Genomic DNA, 24,791 nt, shown 5'->3' with positions numbered 1-24,791 from the left:
TATCTCTGACTCTGTTTTCTTTTTCCCAGAATTCAGTTCTTCTCCTTAACCTGCATCTGTCTAGGAGAGGAGAGTCATGGAGACTGCCTGAATCAGCTTTCTTTCTCCCAGAATCCTGATCTGTCTACTCCACCCACCTAAGGGCTGGCCTATCAAAGCCCAAGCAGTTTCTTTATTAATTAACCAATGAAAGCAGCAGATAGATAGATGACGCTCCCACATCACAATCATGAATATGAGAGTGAAAGAAAAGACTATGCCCTTTAGCAAGCTTATGCAAATGATAAATAAGGCAGTGGTGGGCTCACCAGACCCACTCATTTCTGAAAAGTTATAGGTAACTAGTCAATGTTTGCTAGACGAAAGAGCTCATGAGCCCAGGTCCCTTACCAAGAATAGAGTTAGCCATTTCCAAGAAAGAGAGGTATCTTTGTTTGTTTTTAAATATTCATTGAACTCATTGTCTCACTGAGTTTAAATTGAATGTTGTCTTTTTTTTTTTTTTACCTTCGGACCTGTATGGTAGATATTTGTCATTCTCTGAAAAAAAAAAGTTTATATAGCTTGCCTGAAGATATAACATCCTTTGTTCAGTGTTTTCTTCATCTCTGTCACACAGTGTATATAGGTATATTAAATCTATAATCTAAGCATCATAATACAAAGATAAAGAAAATAATTTCAATGTTGATATTATAACATTGTATGATAGAAAATTTATTGAGTAATTCAGGATGATATTTAATAAATATTAGTTATTAACAACTGTTGAAAAGTCATAATTTTGGTAATAATTGCTTCTAGCAATGAATCAGATTGTTTTATATTTTCTTCAGTATTAAGGTATTGGTTACTAAATTTACTCCCATGAAAAAGTGGATAGTCTCATAGAGTCCCATTGCTCTTTCCTTATTTTCATGAATGACCGTGAGTGGTTGTGCTCTTTCTGACATTATATTCAAGGAAATAATAAACTTCCATCAAAGTTTCACCATACAATTTTTTGATTATTTTCGTAAATTATTTGTTTTGATTTTATTTGCATTAAAATAACATAATATACAACATATGTGTACTAAAAGTATAAAATCATGAGTCATCTCTCAGGATCTTTATATAGCTATAGTGATACATTCTACAATATATACTTTTATTTATATTTGAGATTTTGATATATAAGTATTATATTTATATCATTATTTTCTCCATCTCCTACCTTCAATTCTTCACATGTGTGTTTTACTCTTCTCAAAAACATGCTTTTTCTTTCTTTAATAAAACTGTTTTACAAACAAATGTGTGTGTTTATAAAGAAAGCTTCTTGAGATCATTTACCCTTGATCATGTGTGTTTAATGCTGAGCTGTGAGGTTGGCTTTCCTAGCAAGGGGCTCATCATTGGAGAGGATTTATTTCACTTCTATCAGAAATCATCGATTACCTATAGTTCATTTTCTAAAGCTGAATCCTATCAAATGTCTCCACTTGTATAGACATGTCAAATAATGGTGCCACATTCTAGATCTTGTTTAAGTAACAATAGAATAGAAACTATTCATATTACTTTATTATTCTGTTATTTTTATCAGTACCCCATGAATTCTTGACAGTAGATAACTGTAGTGCCATAGCACAATGTACAAAAGTTCAAAGGGAAATTCTTTTTGTTTGCTTGTCTTTCTATTTTTATTTTATTTAAAAGAAAACAAAAAAAAAAGTATCTTTCTTTTCATTTCCATACCAGTACTCTTTTCCATTCCCTACTCTCCTCCTTTCCCTCCACCTTCCCTTCCACTACACAACCCATCCACTCCTCACAGAGGGTAAGGCACATTGCTTTGAGGAAGGACCAAGTCCCTCACTATTATATCTAGGTTGAGCAAGGTATCCCTCCAAATAGAGTGGATAACAAAAAGCCAATAAGAGCATTAGGGATAAATCCTGCTCTCACTGCCAGTGGCCCCACAGTTTGAAACTGGCAGGCTCTATAAGGCTGGGAATGTTACTTCTCCCTGCAGCCAAAAGGACTACTTGATGATTATTCATCTGCATTTACTGTTGTGGTTTCCCTCTTATTCCTCCTGTTCGTTCCTTCTTGTTGACACCTATGCACCCTCACAAAGACTTTGTGTGAGTCCCAATATAAAGTGGTTTCCCACATGACAAAAAATGACCTAGATTTTTAAAGTATTATAAAATTTCTCCCCAAATATTTTATTAGAAAAGTGGATGGTTGGGTTGAATCTCAACTAGCGACAAATTAGAATATACATATTCTTCCTAAAGGTACTGTTCTTTCTGAGAACACTGACTAATGCAAACAAGATACAAAAACATATAACTGATTCCACAATAATATTTCTAAATACTTTACAGGCTCTGGTAGAAGCAAAAAGTACTTTTTAAAATTCAACATTAATTTTTCAAACACTTATATATCTAGTATTTTGAATTCAGGGCTTTCACTGTTTTACATGTCTTCAAGTACCACTTCATCATATTCAAAATCTCAGTAATGACTTATTCATGCCTTAAAACACTCCCTTTAATAAACTTATTCTAAGAAACATTTTCTAATTAGGCATTGTAGAAAGAATAAATTGATATTTTTCACAAATCACTTTCCTGGGACAAGTACAACATATGTTAATTTGCTACAAAACAATGGAGCATATATTCAAAGCTGGGTTATGAAAATGAGCTTCTTGCCTTTGGGGAAGGTACATTGAGGAATGAAACACAAAGTTCTGGATTTATCTCAAAGGAGAAAAATAAGTTTCCTTTAACTGTTTTACTGTGACCATAATAAAATTAAAAAGAAAAATCCCCAGTGTTGCAAGGAGGGAGTTGCTTGTTGGTTCCCAGTTGCCCAACCCTGAAATAACCACACAGAAATTATATTAATTGATTCACTGCTTGGCCCATTGGCTCTACGTTCTTATTGGCTAACTCTTACATATTAATTTAACCCATTTCTATTAATCTATGTAAGGCCACTTAACAGTGGCTTACAGACAAAGTTTTTGCATCTGGAGGATCCATGGTGTCTCTCTCTCTCCACCTTCCTTCCCCTATCATTCAGTCCCGTTTTCCCCACCAACCTAAGTTCTGCCCTATCAACAGGCCAAGGCAGTTTCTTTATTCATTAACCAGTAAAAGCAACAAATAGATAGAAGGACATCCCATACCATCCCAGGATTATATTTAGCCACTTATAGAAGCTATATACAATAATTAATCTTATAACTTATTACTATTATTACTATTATTGTTGTGTGAATATGTGTACAGTTGTACACAGAAGACAGAGATGACCTCGGGTGGTCATGTGTCTGACAGCCTCATGTCACTCGCCAGACCCATCTTTTAATTTTTTTCCACAGATATCTCTCACTGGCCTGGAGTGAATCAAGAAGACTCCTTACAGGTTACCAAAACCTTAGGAATAAACACAACTCTGTCTCTCTGACAGTAATTTTTGAAATTTTATGACCTTTGTTCTCTATTGAAATTAATAAATCTGAAGGTCAATCTGATTACTTTCGAAATTTTGCTGAATACATTTTAAGCATTCTCAAAATGTATAAAGATACATTTAACTGAAATGCAACATTTCTTTCTATTTGCATTATAATCCCCATGAACATGCTTGGTTATGCAATACTGTCTTATTTAGTACAGCTGACCTTAAGATGACTTGTAGCTGATGCAGGCATTGAACTTCTGATTGTCCTGCTTCTACTTCGCTTTGCCAGAATTGCAGAAGTGTGTACCATTCCCAATATGCACCTATCACTTACAAAATATTTTCCAGCATTATTTAAAATATTTTTCTATTAACAATTTAACAATTTAGGCAGTCCATCACAAATTCTACCCATCATTCTTTCTTTTACCTGCTGTTTTGATTGATCTGAATATTTTGAATTTTCCCTACATACATCCTTTGGTGTGTGTGAAATTCATCAAATTTATTAAAATTATCACTCAGCCTTTTTTTATGAGCAGTAAGTTTTGATCTAAAATTTTTATTTCTAAGTTTAAAAGAACATGTATACTTGACAGACAAAAAATATTATTCCATTTCCTTGTCCACCTCTGATATTTCTTTATACATTATTCTCTATCACAGGAAATTCAATTACTGTTTTCACTTTCCTTTATTCATTCATATTTTCTCCTTGTTCTGATCTCTTTTCAAACATATATTTAAAATAAGTAAATTTTATTATTTCCAACTGAAATAGCAATCCATTTACTTCTCTGTGTGGCTCCAATAACCACTAAATCAAGGCCAATAATAACTCATTAGAATTCACGAAAACTGTCTTAATTCTATTCTGTGATTTGACTCTAACTCTGTGTTGTAGGATTTCCCCTATTAAAAAGCAGAAAGATAGTTTTAAAAGAAAAACTCAGACAATACTCTTCAAGCTTGTATTTTATTATGTGTACTATCATATTATAATATGTACTTTCAAAAGAATAGCGCAGCCTTTTATAAAGCATGCTGTTGCCCAACCTTTGTCTGCCCCACTGATCAGAACATTAGTTGTTTTTATCCACATTTAAAAGAGTTTAATTAAGAATTTTCAAGAACTTTCTAAATACAAACACATGTTCTTTTTCTGCAAATTATTTTCCCTGGATTTGTTTAAGCTGACTTTTTCATTACTCCTGGTTATAACTGAAAAGTGTCATTCTCAGAGCCGGGTGGTGTGGCACAGACCTTTAATCCCAGCATTTGGAAGGTAGAGGTAGGTGGATCTCTGTGAGTTCAAGGCCAGCCTGGTCTATAAGAGCTAGTTCCAGGACAGGCTCCAAAGCTACAGAGAAAGCTTGTCTCAAAAAACCAAAACAAATAAAAAATGAAATCGTCATTCCCACATATCACTGACAGATAAAACATAGGGTGTGCACTTTGATTTGATTCTTACAGAAATGTTAGTTTTAGTATAATTATCTTATGTAAGCATGCTGCGCAATTAAAAATATATTAATTGTCTTACATTTAAATTAGCTTGTGTCATTTGTTATTTACTCTACATGTACACATCATACTAAAAGTCTTTTTCTTGTCTTATATTACATTCTCTTTATTTCTTCTATTCCATTATATTTTGTGATTACCTTGTGTGTTCATATATTTATTTCATATATTTAAAATATGAAGAAAATAGTGTCTTTATATATCTTTCATCATGATAGCTATTCTTTCTTTTAATTCTTTTTTTGTTATTTATTAATTCTATATGTATGTGCTTAGTATATGTGTGTGTACCATGTATATGCAGGAGCCAGCTGAGGTCAGAAGAGAGTTGGATCACTTTGATATAAAGGCACAAGTAGTATGTGAGCAGTCTCTTGGACCATGGAAACCAAACTCTGATCCTCTGCAAGATATTGAGTTATCTCTTTAGATATGATAGCCATTCTGTTTTGTTTAATGTATTGAAAAATAAAAATGTTAAGATATCATAAGCTTTGTCAGGATTCATAGATAAATCACATAATGAGAGAAATTATTTAGATGCTATATAAATCACCGGGAAACTTCACCCATGACACTTCGACATTGTGACTATCTTAAGAAGAGCTGAACAAATACAACATGGATAGACATGCAAAGGGGGCAGGATGAAAAGCTCTCACAAATAGACAAAGGACTGTAGGAATCTAAAGGATGCTGAGAGTAAAAATGATAAGTATAATCAGCACCTATTTGACACTAAATACATACCTCAAAAATGAACTGCTACAGTAGCTTCACTAAAACATGTGCCTGACTCAAGTGAAATGATCTGACTCCAAATGCAGCTGTTATACTTGTAAAAATATGCAAATTGAAATAATTTTGGGCCTTATTTTTTCCATTTCTGTAGTGAGAAATATTAGTAGATCTCTTGCTTCACAGAGAGGCTTAAAGAGTAAATATTATTGTACTAAAATCATTTCATATTCTATATAAAGTGATAGAAGTTACAGGTCATATTATAAAAACACAATAATGTTAATACTTATAAAATGTCCAGTTTCCTACTAATTTCAGATAAGACATTATATATTTCTCTTTAATGCAATTTAATATTAAAATGATACTACTATCTGAACAAATATGTAACTAGTCTTCAATGAAATATCAACTTCTATGTCCATTTGCTGATTCTTCTTTACTGTCTATATTGTGTATAATCAATTCAAGATTACCTGCAATTAAATCCAATGTGGTAGGTGTTTGTCTGACTTTTCATTAGTCATTGAGGAAACAAACGTCACCATAAAATTTTAGCAGAAAAAATAAATAGCTAACTACTGACAGTATATGAAATTCACAGTACTGTCATGAAGAGGAAAGTCGTTATTGGAAAGCTTTGTGCAGCTCAGAAAGTATGCACCCATAGGAAAGATGAAAAATTACATATTTCTATATTCTCTGGGATGTTTTCCAAATAACTTCTGGAATGAGACAGCTGTACCCTTTCATCTTTTCCCTATTGCCTCTTTATATGGTTAGTTCCAAATGAGATATTTTGTGTGTTGTTTGGATTGTCAGTATATGAATTCATGCCTAGTTCTGTCGAAGCACAGCGTGTTGGTTATATATTTATTGATCTCTCACAAAATGTAAGGAGACACAGAGAAAACATATGCCCACAGTTCTAAGAATTTATATTTTAAATTTAGAACACATGTCTTAAATAAGTATATGCAAGAAAGATAATTTTGCTAGTAACTTTTTAAACTGAGTTAGTTAGTATAGCATAATAAATTCAACATAAATGGTTTATAAATTGGATAATCAGTAGCTTTAATGAAAGCTAGCTCTGTAGACAATGTGTCAAGATTTTCTTGACAGCTAGCTTCTAAATTATTATTTTTCTTATCAAAATTCAATTGCACAATATACATTTGGTAAATATTTTATTGAAACAGATTCTAAATGAGGCTTTTTTGATGTCTTTGGATACTGGATAATTTTCATCCTCAGAAACTTGCTCTCAACATAAAGCTTATACAAAAGAAAACAGAGTTAAAAATAAATCTCTTTCTTACTCTCTTGTTATTGGAAAACTGCAGAATTAAAATTATACTGATAAAAATTTAAAGTTGTTCTTTCAGCTCAACTGAAAGTTTAACTCATATTGTACAATCTCAGAATGAAAATCAATTTTCACATGAAGACAATTAAAGTTTCTAAAGTTAAACTATTCACATTCTCATAACAGTCAAGTTAAAGACATTAAAATCTAAATGTTACTGATTCCAAACGAAAATTCATCTCAAGAATTGTGCAAAATGGCCTGATGGGATTGTAGATTGAAAGCAAGATTTAAATAAGTGCTACTTTAGTTTTATGTGTAAGTAAATAGCTGGGGAAAAATGGTGATTTATGTGTCCAAATTTCTTCATATCCTCTTATCCTCTAACAAAACAGAAAGACCAATTAGGATAACAGTTACAATTTTTTTTTGAGCCTGTCCTGGAACTAGCTCTTGTAGACCAGGCTGGTCTCGAACTCACAGAGATCCGCCTGCCTCTGCCTCCCAAGTGCTGGGATTAAAGGTGTGCGCCACCACCGCCCGGCCAGTTACAAAATTTTTAAGAACATAATATAGGCAATTTCCTCAAAATACAAGTGAATTTTCAAAATCTCTTCTAACAAAATGAGTTTGATACAAAATAACACAGGAAAGGGAAAAGAAAAAGCAACAACAACACAAAAGAAAAACAAGGGTCCTTGAATATCAGTGGCAGAAACACAGCAGGCACTAGACATAGGATTCAAGGTATTATTCAAGATAATTGAGAAGCTCTTTTCTAGTTGGTGTTTTCTGCGTCCTCAGCACAAACTCTGCTAGTATGCAGAGAAACTACAATTGGTGCAAGCCTTACATGGTAACGAACCTTGTTCTCACCAAAACTGAATGGATTAAAGATATCCACTTTTTCTACATTAATTAAAACTTAAAAACAAAGTTAAGCTCCTCCACAAAAACATTTGGTATAAACTAGCCTGTATATTCGATATGGAGTTTATAGTAAAAGTAAAAATAACAAAAAAATGTTGTTGTAATATGAGCGGCAGGGCTGCGTCTCTGGCACCCGGCCGCCCGCATGGCTCGCTTATGCCCCAAAATAATTACACGGAAACTGTATTCTTTTAATCACTGCCTGGCCCATTAGTTCCAGCCTCTTATTGGCTAGCTCTTACATATTGATCTAACACATTTCTAATATTCTGTGTAGCACCATGAGCTGGCTTACCAGGAAAGATCTTAACCTGCGTCTGTCTCTGGTGGGCGAATCATGGCGACTCCTGACTCAGCTTCTTTCTCCCAGCATTCTGTCTGTTTACTCCACCCACCTAAGGGCTGGCCTATAAATGGGCCTAGGCAGTTTCTTTATTATTTAACCAATGACCTTCCTCCATCAAAATGTATGTTGGGTTAGGAAAATGAATTTTAATAAGAAAAATGCTACTACCATTTTGAAAAGCTATCAAATGCATGCATACTGTTAAACCAATAAGTTCCATACAAGGAATTGAGAGATAAGAACTTTATATAAGCATATGCAATACAAACAAACATATAAAAACAGAAATGCGTAGATGTTTTTCCATCTTTCTACATAATAAATAATTTACATTTCTTAATCAAAGTCCTAGTTCCTTGGGAAGCTAGTAACAGTGTGTTCATGAAGACTGTGAAAACCATTCCTAAATGAGATTTTCTTTCTAGGGGAAATGGCTCTTTGAATACAAGTCCAATTACACAACTGACTCTCAAACTTTCATTGGCTATGTTGCACAATGAGCATGGAAATTTTTTATTTATTTATTTATATTTATTATTTAATTAAAAATTTCCACCTCCTCCCATTTCCCTCCCGCTCCCCCCATCCCCCTTCCTCTTGCTCTCCAGTCCAAAGAGAAGTCAGGATTCCCTGCCCTGTGGGAAGTCCAGGGTCCTCCCCCCTCCATCCAGGACTAGGAAGGTGAGCATCCAAACAGACTAGGCTCCCACAAAGTCATTACATGCAGTGGGATGATTGGGATGGAGGCAGGGTGGATATGGGAGTAGGGAAGTATATATCTTAATTAAGGGAGCCATTTTAGGGTCGGTGAGAGACTTGACTCTAGAGGTGTTCCCAGGTGTCCATGGAGATGTCCCCAGCTAGATCCTTGGGCAGCTGAGGAGAAGGAGCCTGAAATGGCCCTGTCTTATATCCATACTGGTGAATATCTTGCATATCACCATAGAAACTTCATCTGGTGATGAAGCATGGACATTTTTATTATCCCTAAGTTTAAAAGTTTATTCATTTAACACAATTGAAATTATTGAATGATTCAACAGTTACTGAAACTTGTTGAAACAAATTAAATTAGTTACTTTAAACCTAATAAATATATAATTATAATTAGAGTTTTGATCAAATATTGATGCAATTTGTTTTGTTCAATTTATTTTCATAGTAGCAGTATGTAAGAACTGTGAAAGTTAAGATTGTTAAAGCAATAAGGGAGAACTGTTAAAAGAGGGATTCTGTTAATATTTTCAGATGGAATAACAGAAATGAAAGTCATTCCTTGTTTGCTGAATGAAGTAATTAATCTAAGTGAGACATGTCAGCATTTTGCTAAAGTACCATGTAAAAATATGTTGATGGTTACTGTATAAAATAGGATGCCATCACTAGAACTAACCAACCAAATGTACTATGGTAATATTGAACAAGAATGCCTTCCACAGGCTCATATGCATGAGCAACTGTTCCCAACTTGGTAAAAGTGTTTGAACAAGATTAGATGTGACCTAGTTTGAGGAGGTATGTCACTAGTGTTGTGCTCTAAGTTTTCAGAAATCCATTCTAGGCCCATATCTGCCACCTCAGTCCCCACCCCAACTGTTAACAACAGATCAATATGTAAAACTCTTAGCTATGCAACTGCTCCTGTGCTATGCCTGTTTGCTTCCAGTGGGACAATAGTCTCGTAGCCTGTAAAGATTTTTCACTTGAAGTTTTTCAGTAAAACGCTGATTGGCCAGTAGCCAAGCAGGAAGTATAGATGGGGTGAAGTATAGACTAAAAGAATTTTCACAGGAGGAAAAGCTCAGTCTGCAGTCATCACCTAGACACAGAAGAAGCAAGATAAAAATGTCTTAGTGATAAAAGATATTAAGCCACGTGACTAACAAGACAAAAAGTATGGGTTAATTTATGATGTAAGAGATAGTTAATAAGAAGCCTGAGCTAATACACCAACCAGTTTTTAATTAATGTAGACCTCTGTGTGTTTTTTGAGACTGAATGTCTACAAGACTTGGCAGGACAGAACCTCTGCCAACAGCTTCCCACCATTGTGATCATGAACTAACTTTCTGAAAATGTGAACAAACTATCAACTGAATGATCAGTTTTATGAATCTCCTTTATTATAACCTTTCTTCACAACAAAAGATATGTACAATTATTAAATAGGAAAATGTAAACTCTTTATCACCTTGTTCACTAAAACATATTACACGCAAACTCAAACTCTATGCATTTCTCTGATCTGAGTATGAGAGTACGATCCATGTACAGAACTACCTGTTTGTCATATGTAAGAGAAGAACCTGGAAACAACCTAAATGCCCCTCAACTGAAGAATGAATACGGAAAATGTGGTACATTTACACACTGGAGTAGTACCCAGCAGAAAAAAATAACAACATCTTGAATTTTCTAGGAAAATAGTTGGAACTAGAAAACATTGTTTTTAGTGAGGTAACCCAGACACAGAAAGACAATTTTCACATGTACCCATTCATAGGTGACTTTTAAACATAAACCAAAGAAAACCAGCCTACAAATCACAATCCCATAGAACTTAGACAACAATGAGGATACTAAGAGAGACTTACATAGATCTAACCTACATGGGAAGTAGAAAAACACAAGATCTCCTGAGTAAATTGGGATCATGGGGACCTTGGGGGAGGGTTCGAGGAGGAATGGGAGAGTCAGGAAGGGGAGCAGAGAAAAATGTAGAGCTCAATAAAAGTCAATAAAAGAGAGAGAGAGTGAGTGAGAGAAAGAGAGAGAGAGAGCGTATAGACCTGCATGCTAGGAAACACCATAATCATAATTCAAGAGCCAATTCCAAAAGGGTTTTTGAATCAAATAAAAAATGAGAACAGAAACAAAGCTATAGAAAATACTGAGTGAATATCATTATTTTAGATCAGAGGTTGCTTACTATAATTCTGTTTATATGGATGATGAATGTTTCATTATGTATTGGCAACACAAAATCATTTCTAGAATTTGCTTTTAGACCTAAAAGCAGAAATTCAGATAAAACTGAAATGCATGAAGGAAGATTTTTCAAAAAAAAAATGTTATGAACTATAAGTACTGAGGAATTATCTTACTACTTTGATTTTCAAATTCAAAGACTACAAGAGAAAATAAATTCCAACAGAAATCCGAAGAGCTACCCTCAGTGGAAAGAATGTTTCTCTTGTGTTACATGGGTGGTGTTTCTTAGTTCAAGACAAAACAACCAAATTGCAAGATTTCATGGAATTCTGACAAAGCGTTTGCTAAGAAAAGAGTTTTCTGGAAGCCAGAAAAGAAAATTTATGGATCTTACAATGTCATTGTTAAAGAAATGGGGAATGTTTTATTATAACATTGATAGTTTGATCCAAAATTAGTATTGGACCCACAATTTGAATGAATGGATGAAATAACTTTTATTCCTGAAGACCACATATGTGATGAATTTCATCTTAATTCTTTTCAGACATTTTTCAATATTTATATCAAAAACATGATTTTCTACCATCCTTCTTTATATTTACCTTAATTTTTCAAGATTGTTACCATCATCACAATTTTTGGATTAATAAATTTATTATAATTCAGTTTTTCCCTTTATTTCCATATACATCTGCTTTATGTGGGTTCCTAATGTATAGTTCTAGAGCGCTTGTAACTTACTAAATAGTACACACTGGCCTTAAATACACGACAATCTAGCTTGCTTCTCCATCCCAAATAGAAGGAATATGCAAGTGAGCCCTCACACCTACCTGATATACACTCAGTTGCTAATTAAACTGTTGTTTGGTATTTAATTACATGGTTCATATATGGTACTTTCATTATGAGAACTACAAATCTGATGTTTAATATCATATTATTGTTTCCTATTAAAATTTCATGGACTTCTTTCCTACTTTTATAACTTCCATTCCTTCATTTGAATCCATTACTTTTACTATCTAATTTCCTAGTGCAAATTATACATTTATGTAAAACTAAATTTCAACACTTCAGAGTAAAGAAAATAAAATATACTGAACCTTCTTTTGCAAAGCACAATGTATAATTTCTTACAAATGAAGAGTTATTCAGCAGTATTTTCTGAGCTTGGTAGAAGAAAAAGCCAATTCTCAGAAAATATATGTAATCTTAGTTAACATTGCCAAACTAATAGACAGGTAAGCTGAAACCTTATTCTAAGAATAATTAAAGGGATGCTTTATTCCCTACTTACCAGGAAACTTAAATTTTCAAATAATTATCAACCAGAAAACTTAAATTTTGAAATCATTATCCTTTCCAAAAAACTTGCAACATGAGCAAATACTATTTTTATACTCAACCAAATAAAAAAACTGGTTTATATCATGCTGTGTTTGTAGAATATCTACTCCTTAGAGAATTTCAAATTGCAAGGATTGTTACCCTTGCCATGGACTACTTCCATTGCCCTACAAAGGAACTTACTGAATTTCCTTTTCATTTTAGTGTAGCATTTTAACATATGCAACACTTTGTCTTGTAGAGTCTATACACTGGGGCCTACTTTTATTTATTCATTCATTTCATTTTATCACTGTAATCATGAGAAAATGTTAAAACAGAAATAAACAAACGAAAATAATAACAATGGGAGTGATTCTGCTCTCAGATTCTTTTCATATTTCAGAAAGGCCTTTTCCCCAGAAAACATTCATTATCTTCAAGTATTTATTTTCTACTTGGCGCCTTTCTCTATAAAACCTAGTTGCCATGTACCATGTATATCTCTAGACAAGTTCAGTAACACACCACAGGAAATAATGTGTCAGTGCTTTCCTTTTTTTTTAATTAAAAATTTTAGTTGCTATTGTCCCCTCAGAGATTAACACTCTCACACCAAATTCCCAAACAGTTGAATATCACTACTGTCATCTTGTTAGTTAATGTGTCCACTAAGTCACATGTAATATTATCATTCTTTTCAGAGTGTCTCTTAAAAATTCACCCTTGTGCTTATCAGCAGGAAAATGCATGGTGTGCAACTCAAAAATAAATTTGCTTCAGAAAAGTTATACTAAAAACACCTAGATTCTCCTGTGGAATTGCCACGTCATTAGAATATTAGACTCTGCCTGCATGGTCAAAGAAAGCTACTGTAGATTTTTGCTTTTTTTTGTTTTTGTTTTTGTTTTTTTGTTTTTTTGTTTTTCGAGACAGGGTTTCTCTGTGGCTTTGGAGCCTGTCCTGGAACTAGCTCTGTAGACCAGGCTGGTCTCGAACTCACAGAGATTTTTGTTTGTGTCCTGCCAAGTCTACTTTCCTTCTAAGAGAGAAACACGCTATACTGCCCCACTGATGCTGTCTTACATCCACCTCTTCAGATCAGCTACATTTCTCTTGTTCTTTTCCTGACCAACTCAAAAAGCAGTTCTTTTGCCACGTAGAACAAAATTATGGTAACTGAATTCTGGGTTTGGTAACGGATTCAGGCGTGACTGAATATAAACAAAAGATAATCAAGAACCTCCTGCAGTCACATATTTTATTTAAGTTGAAGCCTCAGAATTTCTGTGAGACTTTAATTTTCTCATTTTATTTATTATGTTCGACAGATTCTGTATCACCTTTAATTCCTGTCACTCCAATCTTTTGTGATACCATGCATCCATAACTATTAGATCATAGAATTTCCCCTCATCTTTAATGGTACTACAAACCAAGCCTGGAGTTGAAAAGACACGAGCCATTTAAAATCAACCTTTATAAAATTAATGCGATACACTTAACGTAGGAAAGCTGAATAAGAATAGTACATAAATAATATATATTTGGCTGTTGTCAATGCAAGAACAATTTTGAAATTTCTGAAACCTGGCCTGTTTTTTAAAATTAGCCCTTCCACCAGCATCAAAACTCATAAAGCCGTTTTTGTTAAAAGTGGACACTGCACAGCAAATTTACAAAGAAGACCAAATGCAAATACCACTATTGTACTTAATATTATAAAAAAAAAGCCTGAATTTGTTGAGAAAAAAATTTCTGTTCACTCTTCATCATCCACCCCACCTGAATCTAGAGAATCAGTGCCATTCTTTCTCATGACTGTCACATGTAGCCCTGTTGTCTTTCACAGAGAAATAGATAACAGTGAGTTCAGCCTCTCATGTTAACCAAACATGCAGTTGAGACAAGAGAGTCCAATGATATTCATTTACTGTTTAATATACACATTTAAATGTATATGAGCCAACACTAAGAAAATTAACTTTATAACCTAAAATAGTTTTACTTTATTAGTATGATTTGTATCATAACTAATGTAGAACATTATAATATAATTAAGTACTCAAAATGTACATGCTTTATATCATAATTTTTAGCACTCAAAATAGTGTTCTTCTTTCATTTACCATGAAGAATCAAGCAATCTATTGAAGGAATAAACTTTCAAAGTTGACAGCACTATATATAAATATTGAATAACAACTTGAAGATTTTAAAGTTTCTTTCTTAAGTTCATATTAATATTTGCATTAAAACTGTTGATTTTTATGTCATTAATTATTCAAATGTCCATACAGAAATTTCAGATATTTCTATTCCTGTTTATGTGAAGTACAGAATTTCAAGTTTTCTTTTTCAAGTTCTTCACAGATCTCTGTAAAATTGGCATGAGTATTAAGCATGTTCTTCTCTGTATTTATTCCCTCTAGAGTCTTGAGTTCTGGTTGTTCTTCCTTGTATTATATAGTAATATGGTCAATGAAATGTTAAAAGCTATTTTAATTACACTGCTCATTTATAACTTAATTTATGATAAATGCTTACAATTATAAAGATAATATAATACATTTCAAAAACATATTTTTATAAATGTATGCAAAAATTTGTTACACAAACAAAATGTTCTATATGGACTTAAAAAAGATTTTCAATGATATAAAGCATGTATTTTGCTATATTATTTTATTGCACCAATGTTAATTTTTTTGTAGATACAAATAAGACACCATTTATATGGTAAAGATTTTACAGGTCAGTTTTTAATACATTTGCAAATGCTTACAAATATTTCAATAAAATTATGAAAAAAATTGAAATAGAAGAAAAACATGGGGACATGAATGAAGAAGCAACTTTATATTATTTTAAATCTTTTTGACATACTTGAAAAATGTGCACAATAATTATTAAAGCCTACTAATAGTATAAATTTATGAATCTCACTGTTATGTCTACACATATTCCTTTATAGGGAATTGACCATGTATTCCACATTCCCCCCATTTATCACTTTTCTTAACATCTCCTCACTCTTCTACTATATATGATCCTTTCAGTTACAGAAACAGTCAATTTTGGCAATTTTTAAGGTAAATATTCAAGACATAAAGCTTAAAGTAGTTACTAATAAAGTACTACACACACACTCTCACACACACACAAACTATTGCTTCTGTATCATAAAACTGATTACTACCCAAAGCCACTGTAGTAGTTTGAATGAGAAATTCTCTCAAAAGCTTATACGATTGAACTGGTGGGAAGGGACAGTTTGGAATGGACTAGGAGTGTGGGTTTGTTGGAGGGGGTGTGTAAATGGTGGCAGGATTCGAGGTTTCAAAAGCCTTTTGAAATTCCCTGTGTACCTTCTTTCTCTGTATCCTACTAGCATATCAAGATGTGAATTCACAGATATTCCTGCTCTCTTTTTTTTGCTCTGGACTATAGCCCTCAGAAGGATAAGTCTAGATATAAGTTGCTGTTGCCATACTGTTTTGTGACTGTAATTGAAAAGTAGCAAACACAGAAGTTAGTACTATACATGAGCTTTTCGTAGGATAGCCACGAACATGTTCATTTTGGAGAAATGTGGAAAAATAAGAAAGTAGATGAATGCTAAAATCATAGCTTTAATGGGCCTTCCTAATAGGAGATTAGAAGACAGCGATGCAGAGAGATTTGCACACCGTAGAGGCCTCCTAATGTGTGTCAGAATTGTATGGTGGTGGAATAAGAATGACCCACATAGGTTCATATATTTGAAATTTAGAAAGAGTTGTAATGTTTGACAGAGATTAAGAGATGTGGTATTGTTGGACTTGCTGTGGCCTTGTTGGATGAAGTCTGTCATTGTGAGTGGGCTTTGTGGTTTCCAAGCCAGGCCAAATGTCTCTCTCTTCCTGTTGCTTGTGGATGCATATGTACAAATATCAGCTACTTCTACATCACCATGTTGGCCTGCATGCTATCATGGTTCCTTCATTGATAGCACTGATCTAAACATCTGAAACTATAAAAAATAAAAAATAGATATTTTCCTTTATTAGAGTTGTTATGGTAATTGTACCTCTGCACAGCAATAAAACACTGACTAAGACAGAAGTTGCTATCAATGTGCAGAATATTGCTGTGACAGGCCGGTCCATGCTGTTTGTTGGTAGAATGTCAACTTTGGGCCTTTGGATAAGGAAAGAAGTTGAACACTTTAAGTAGGTCTTAATGGGACATACTAGTAGTAACCTGGAAGACACTAGTGCTGAGAGAAAAATGACAGACCAGCTCAAGAGCTTTCAGAGGCAAACAACATTACTAGGTGACTTAGAGACCATTTTCATGATATTTTGGCAAAGAATGAATCTGCCTTCTAATTTTGTCCAAAATGTCTGCCTAAATTGAAGAGTTTTGGGTCAATGGGTTTGACAGAGGAGATTTCAAGAAAGCCTAGTTTTGACCGTGTCATGTAGTTATTAGCAGTCACTCTTATGCAGATCTTAATGAAAAGAGTAAACTGAGCAAGAAAAAAAAAGTACAGTGTGAGGAGGGGTAATAGGAGCACCAGAAAGTGTAGCAGAGATAAGTTCTTTGCTCATTGTATGTGGTAGAAGATGGGAACTTTCAAAATTGAACTAAGTGAATTTTTGCATTTTGATATGGCTACAACCCTATGGGGACAGGGAATAGAATGTGGTAGTTGAATAAAAATGTTTCCTGTACTTGCTGGTTTTGTGTGTCAACTTGATACAAGCTAGAGTAATCAGAGAGGATGGTACCTCAGTGGAGAAAATGCCTCCATGCAATCCAGTTGCAAGCCATTTACTAAATTAATGATCAGGTAAGGAGGGGCCAGGTCATGGTGGCTGATGCCATCCTTGGGCAGGTGATCCCGGATTCTATAAGAGAGTAGAGTGATCAAGCAAGGGAATGCAGGCCAGTATGTAGTACCCTTCCATTGCCTCTGCATCAGGTCCTGCCTCCAAGATCTTGCACTATGAATATATTGAACATAAATTTGATGCCATTTTGACATTTTTAATATGGATAAACTGAGTTCATATTGCATTTCTCTCTGCTCCATGCAAAAACCTTATTGGTGTTTCCTTTCTGTCTGGAACTGCTTGTTCCATCTATTTTAGTTGTTCTGTTTTTAGCTATTGTTGTTTTCTGTATGTTTGTATTTTTGTAATTCACTTAGTATACTCAGAGTTGCTTACTGTCCTTTCTTTTAAAACAATATCTCTATATTTAGTTCAGTTTAGTATGGTTCTCAGATGAGAAAGAGGGAACCCAGGAATCTTTGCACAAATCTTGGCATAAAACATAGAACATATTGATGGAGATCCAGAAATTTGAATTCAGATATATCTGGTAGAAACCAAAAAAGAAGTGTGTGTATTCATTATAGTTTAAAACAGAAAATACCTCCCTTTTTTAATTTCTAATGCAGCCACTGTAATTGCCTCATGACTGAATATTCATTCTTCTTTATCTTGTTCTGGAAGCTCATAATGTGTTTACTTAGAAATTACAGCAATAGTTTAAGTTCTTTTCCAGCCCATAGCACCTAATACAGTTTTGTGCTAAGAACAGCTATTAAATAAACAATTGATGATTAAACTAATTGTTTCCATTGCTCTTTCAAAACAGGAGCCAGTGACATTGGTGATTAGGTTTTAACATTATCCTCTTAGTGAGTTTTAGAAATAATATGTCACCAATTTTTACTGTTCAAAGACTTAAGTTTTAAATATCACATTGTCAGCGAAACCACAGTCAACATGTATCACAGTACAACACTGAGTATTATCAGAGTCCTCAACATTAATTTCCATAAAAATGGAACTTTTTCTAAAAAATAGATATAAAATTACGTACTAGTCTAAACTTGCCTTCCATAATCTGCATTTTTTTTTCATATGTACCTCTCTGGATGTTTATTTGAAATGACTGCTTCCATCTAAATCCCGTTACTCCAGTTCTCTGTGTCCTTGAGATTTCTTTATTAACTAGATCATTGTGTTGCATGTTCAGCTCTATTAGGTTTTAGCTTAATGCTATGCTGTTTCACTCAGTGATAAAAGCCTTGTTGTAGTGTTTTTAATACCTGCAGTGCCTCTGTGATTTTGCACAAATTAATTGTTATTTTGTAGCTATTTCAGCTTTTTAGTACTTGGAAGCTCTTACTGAGGGGAAACTGGCTTATAGCATGACAGCTTCATTTACATAGGCAATGTGAAGTGGAATGATGAGAAAATTAAATCAGGGAAGGGAAAAAAATAAATGCACCACTGAAAAACCTCTGTGTTTGACCTGAGTGAATCAGCTTGAGAAACCAACTAAACGGAATGACCCAAATGATTGCTTTGGCCTTTGCTAAAGTTTATTTGAATAATAACCTAAAAGATTTAAAGCTCATATTCTTTGAAAAAAAAAAAGCTAGAACAAGAAAGATTTATGATGGCAAGCAACATTCAGTATGAAGTAGAGGATAGAAGTTACTTATAATATCTGAATGTTTTCCAGAGAATAACTGAAGAAACATCCTAATCATGTGTCGAGTCTGTTAATGGGGAAATAGAGGGATCATGTCCAATTGTCTCTCTCCTCAGCATCTCTGATGAGCTCTCTTAGTCACCTTCCCGATACGGGTATGGGTAACTCTGATGCAATCTTCAGACCTTGTCAGTTGTGCTTGCACATCTCTTATGTTATCGTATGAGGCCCCATGTTCCATTATGAGAAATGTTTTTAATTAAAAATTTTTATAATGCATCATTTAGGTCATTGAACTTGATATGAAGGATCATAAAATGAGCAGAGGAAACATAACACTTGCCTCACTGGCACTTCTAAAATTAGGGAATAAACAAAATCTAAGTATGAAGACACAGTTGTCAGCTAGATTTGAGAACATATAAATATCAATATTAAATTAATCAATACAAATTATGAAATGCTATTAAGGAGCAATTTATAAACTAATGAGAGAAGGTATAACTTAATAGTTGAGTTTCTGATTTCCTATATGTGCTTTGTCTGCCATTAATAGTGCTAAGACATTGGGGCAATAAGTACTTTGTAATATTTGTAGGAAACAATGCTCCATTTTTTTCAGAAATATTTGGAAGCAATCTTAGTATAATGCCTTTCCAGAATCAGCACTGAGAAGACAATGGTATGAAGCATCGTCATCCTTTATTATCTTTGATTCTAAAATTCATAAATCCTGAAACCATAATTCAGTTCTTTCAGAATTTGGAAGCGAAAAAAAGAGAAACTGGAAATGTTCTCTTTTAAGGAATTAGAGAAGAAGTTTTATGAGTAGAGACATTAAGAAAAGAGGGAGTAGAAGAATCTTGCATATAGTTAGATAATAGATGATTAGATAGATAGATAGATAGATAGATAGATAGATAGATAGATAGATAGATAATTTATTTACTTATTACAGGGGGGAGATGTTAATGTCTAAGCAACTATTATAAGAAATTGTTAGTGTCTAGATCACACATGACATGAAAATTTTAATACAAATAAGGTTAGCAGAAGAAAGAATTTACTCTAGTTTAATTAAAAAATTTTAGTTCTTGTTATATTTATGTGTGTGTTTGTGCCTTTTTATGTGCACATAAATGTGAGTGCCTGTGGAGGCCCAAAGAGAGTATCAGATCTCCTGGAATTGGAATTCCAGGTGATTGTGAAGAGCCGAACTTGGATGCTGAGAATCAAACTCTAATCCTCTGTAAGCGCAAGTGTGTTTAACTACTGGGCCATCTCACTATCCCAGTAGTTCAGTAAACAGATTGGTGATCTCTGTAATTGAGGTCAGATAGAGTTCAGTAACTGATGGAAGCAGAGACAGAGATCCACAGACAAGCACAATCCACTGGAACAACAGTCAAGGTGCCTGAATGGGACTGACCTAGGACTTTTGCATGTGTGTGGAAATCCTATAGCTTGGTCTCTTAGGAAAGCTTCTAACAATGAAATCAGACCTCTCCCAAGTGCTTAGCTCACTTTACATAACCTGATTCCCATGTTGGATTACCTGGTCCCACCTTGATGTAAGAAGAGTGTTGGAGGGGAGGCCATTTGTTTGTCTCCGGCTGCTCTGCAGCTCAACTCCAAAATAACCACTCACAAAATGTATTAATTAAATCACTGCTTTGCCCATTAGCTCTAGCTTCTTATTGCCTAACTCTTATATTAATTTAACCCATTTCCATTTATCTGTGTATGGCCAAGTGACTGTTTATACTGGCTAAATTCTGTCTGGCTCTAGTGGGGCTACATGGCTTCTCCCTCATTCCACCTCCTTTCTCCCAGCATTTCATTTAGTTTTCCCTGCCTAGCTCTGTTCCCCTATAGCTCTGCTATAGGCACAAAGCAGTTCCTTTATTAACCAATGATATTCACAACATACAGAGGGGGATCCCACATCAGGAAAAAGGCTTGGTCCTACCTCCACTTGATGTACCACGCTTTGTGCAAACCCATGAGAGGTATGTACATTTCTGAATGGAAATGGAGAAGGAGTTTATTGGGAGGTGGATAGATGGGAAAGGGAAGGGGATAGGAGCAAAGGAGTTTGAAGAAACTGATATATAAAATAAATGAAAACCAATTATGAGTGAGTGCATCCCCTGTTCCTCTTTTTGGGTCTGGATCACCTCACTCAGGATAGTGTTTTCTATTTCTGTCCATTTGCATGCAAAATTCAGGAAGTCATTGTTTTCCATACTTACTTCATCCATTCTTCCATTGAAGGGCATCTAGGTTGTTTCCAGGTTCTAGCTATTACAAACAATGCTGTTATGAACATAGTTAAGCATATACTTTTGTTGTATGATAGGGCATTTCTTGGGTATATTCCCAAGAGTGGTATTGCTGGGTCCAGGGGTAGGTTGATCCCGAATTTCCTGAGAAACTGCCACACTGCTTTCCAAAGTGGTTGCACAAGTTAGCATTCCCACCAGCAATGGACGAGTGTACCCCTTACTCCACAACCTCTCCAGCAAAGGCTATCATTGGTGGTTTTTATTTTAGCCATTCTGACAGGTGTAAGATGTTATCTTAAAGTTGTTTTGATTTGCATTTCCCTGATCGCTAAGGAAGTTGAGCATGATCTTATCCATAAATAAAGGACATTGAGCCTATAATTTGTGATCCTAGAGAAGCTAAATAAGAAGGTGAACCCAAAGAAAAACATATAAGCATCCTCCTGAATATTAACCTTCATCAGGCGATGAAAGGAGACAGAGCCAGAGTCCCACATTGGAGCACCGGACTGAAATCTCAAGGTTCAAATCAGGAGCAGAAGGAGAGAGAGCACGGTCAAGGAACTCAGGACCACGAGTGGTGCACCCACACACTGAGACAATGGGGGATGTTCTATCAGGAACTCACCAAGGCCAGCTGGCCTGGGTCTGAAAAAGCATGGGATAAAACTGGACTCGCTGAACATAGTGGACAATGAGGACTACTGAGAACTCAAAAACAATGGCAATGGGTTTTTGATCCTACTGCACGTACTGGCTTTGTGGGAGCCTAGGCAGTTTGGATGCTCACCTTACTAGATAGACCTGGATGGAGGTGGGTGGTCCTTGGACTTCCCACAGTGCAGGGAACCCTGATTGCTCTTAGGGCTGACGAGGGAGGGGAACTTGACCGGGGGAGGGAGAGGGAAATGGGAGGCGGTGGCGGGGAGGAGGCAGAAATCTTTAATAAATAAATAAATAAATGAAAAAATGTTATTAAAATAAAAATGAAGTAAAACAAATAAACAACAACAAAAACCATCAATTATGGTACTCACCAAGCTTAGTAAATGGTCAGCTCAGACACCCTCTCCAAAATTTCTAGGAGTCTTAGCTGGGGTTTGTAGTTGGGTGCTGTGGGCCTCTTCCCACAGCCCGGCTCATGGTTGCCTGGCTAGCTTATGCCCCAAAATAACGACACACAAACTCTATTCTTTTAAACACTGCTTGGCCCATTTCTGTTCATGTATGTAGCACCCCAAGGAGCGCTTACCGGGAAGATTCTAGCCTACGTCCATCCTGGGTCAGAGCTTCATCGCATCTGCCGGGGAGAGGGGAGCATGGTGCATGGCGTCTGCTCCAGAGAGCAGAGCTGTCGAGTCTGAGCTCACTTCCTCTTCCTCCCAGCATTCTATTCTGTTTACTCCACCCACCTAAGGGGTAGCCTATCAAATGGGCCAAGGCAGTTTGTTTATTGACAAATGACCTTCCTCCATCATTTCCCTTTTTTCTGTTTAAACAAAAAAAAAAAGGAAGGCTTTAACTTTAACATAGCAAAATTACATATAACAAAACAGTTATCAAGTAAAAATTACAATATTTACATCTATTTTATCTTTATCATAACTAAGGAAAACTATAACTATAACTATCTATCTATTATTCAACTCCATCAAAGACTCGAGAAGAATACAATATTACCTAAGCAAACAAAAAGTAAGCAACTTCTAAACTCTAGAAATGACAGAGACATCTCACTGCCTGGACAGTCACCCAAAGTTCCTCTGTACCGTTGGGGCATCCATCTTTGGCCTAAAGGTCCATAGTATCCAGAGACGTTTCCATGAAGCAGGAAATTTAAAGGCAGTTCAGTCACTATCTGCTGTGTCCTGCAGAATGTCTCGCAGACTCTTTCATGAATCAGGAACCCCGAAAGATCATCTCACCTTTAGGCAAGTTCAGCAGTCCTCTCTCTGCGGGTTCTTTGTGTCTAGTTTATAAAATAGTCCAGGTAAGAGCAGTTTCTTGCCCAAATGGCTATCAAACTCCATAAGGATCCTCTTCGATGCCCATCTTCTTCTTGAAGTAGATTGGTGCTGCCAGGATCAGAATGTCTCATTGTCATGAAAAACCCTAAGTTATTAAAACATTTAAAATACCATATTCTCTAGCCTTTGAAAGATATGATGAATGCCTATCTGAAATATATGCATGCACATCTAGAAAATCTAACTAACATGACTACAAACTTGACTATTATTGATAATTATCCATTAACAACTTATAGACATTACATTTTTAAGTGAACTACACAATCACAATACCTTAATCAATATCAGAAATACATATACATATAATAAAATTGACCTTAAATTAATATCAGTAAACCAAGATTCATATCAATGCAAATTATTCACATCTATATCATCTCCCCCTTTAAATGTAAAAGAACATTTATAAACAATATATGGGAACATGGGCGCAGTTTTTTCTCTCCAAACTGCTTCCTGCTGAATGGGGGCGCTGTTATTCGGGTCTTTTATGGGATAACCTGTCTGCTAGGTTCATCTCAGTTGGCAGTTGAGCGAAGCAATTTTTTAAGGGTGTTCACAGCAACCCTTCAGGAGGGCGTGGTCTATCATACCATATTGGGATCGAAGAAGCAATCCAAAGAGTCTCATCCTCTGTGAAAACAAAAGAAGAAACTCTTTTCCAAAGTATCATATCCTTAGATCCAAATTCTGAAGTCAAGGTATTTTGAAAATATCTATCTTGGATTAGTTCAGCAACATTTATAAACAAATATCTTTTAGCAGCTGTTGCTCTTTTCTCAGCATTCAAAAAATTCAAAGAGAGCATAATAGCATACAGTATCAAGATTTTCTGTGTACTTTCCATCTTTGTGCGGCTTTATTTTAACTCTATTTTGTTTATTTTTACTTTTGTTTTATATTTCCTGTATATCTTTGTCCTGGAATAATTCTGTAGACCAGACTGTCCTTGAACTCTCAGAGATCCTTCTGTCTCTGCCTTCCAGGCATGGGATTAAAGGTGTGTGCTACCACACCTTGAAGTCACAGAGGTAAATTTCCCTCTGCCTCCCAAGTGTTGGGATTAAAGGTGTGTACTACCACACCCAATTACTCTCTTTCTTCCTTATTTTACTTTTAAGAACTTTAATTTTCAGCCTGTATATATTTTTAAACACACTGTAAATCATTTAAAGTTTTCTTTTGTCTTTGAATCTCTCTTTACTGTATATCTCTCTCTCTTTTTCTGACCACATGAGTCTTTAATTTACCAAGCAATATCAGTAGGATGAAAGCCGTGCCATTCCTTAGCTTTCCAGCCTCATGGTGGAGATACCAGCTGTAGCCATGTTTATCACAACAACTCTGTGGCGTTTCAAGGTCCTTGCCAGCAAACAAGCTGCAATACTATATCCACAGACAACATT

Source organism: Chionomys nivalis, chromosome 3, assembly GCF_950005125.1.
Source record: "Chionomys nivalis chromosome 3, mChiNiv1.1, whole genome shotgun sequence".
NCBI lineage: Eukaryota > Metazoa > Chordata > Mammalia > Rodentia > Cricetidae > Chionomys > Chionomys nivalis.
Note: the sequence above shows the minus strand (reverse complement) of the source record.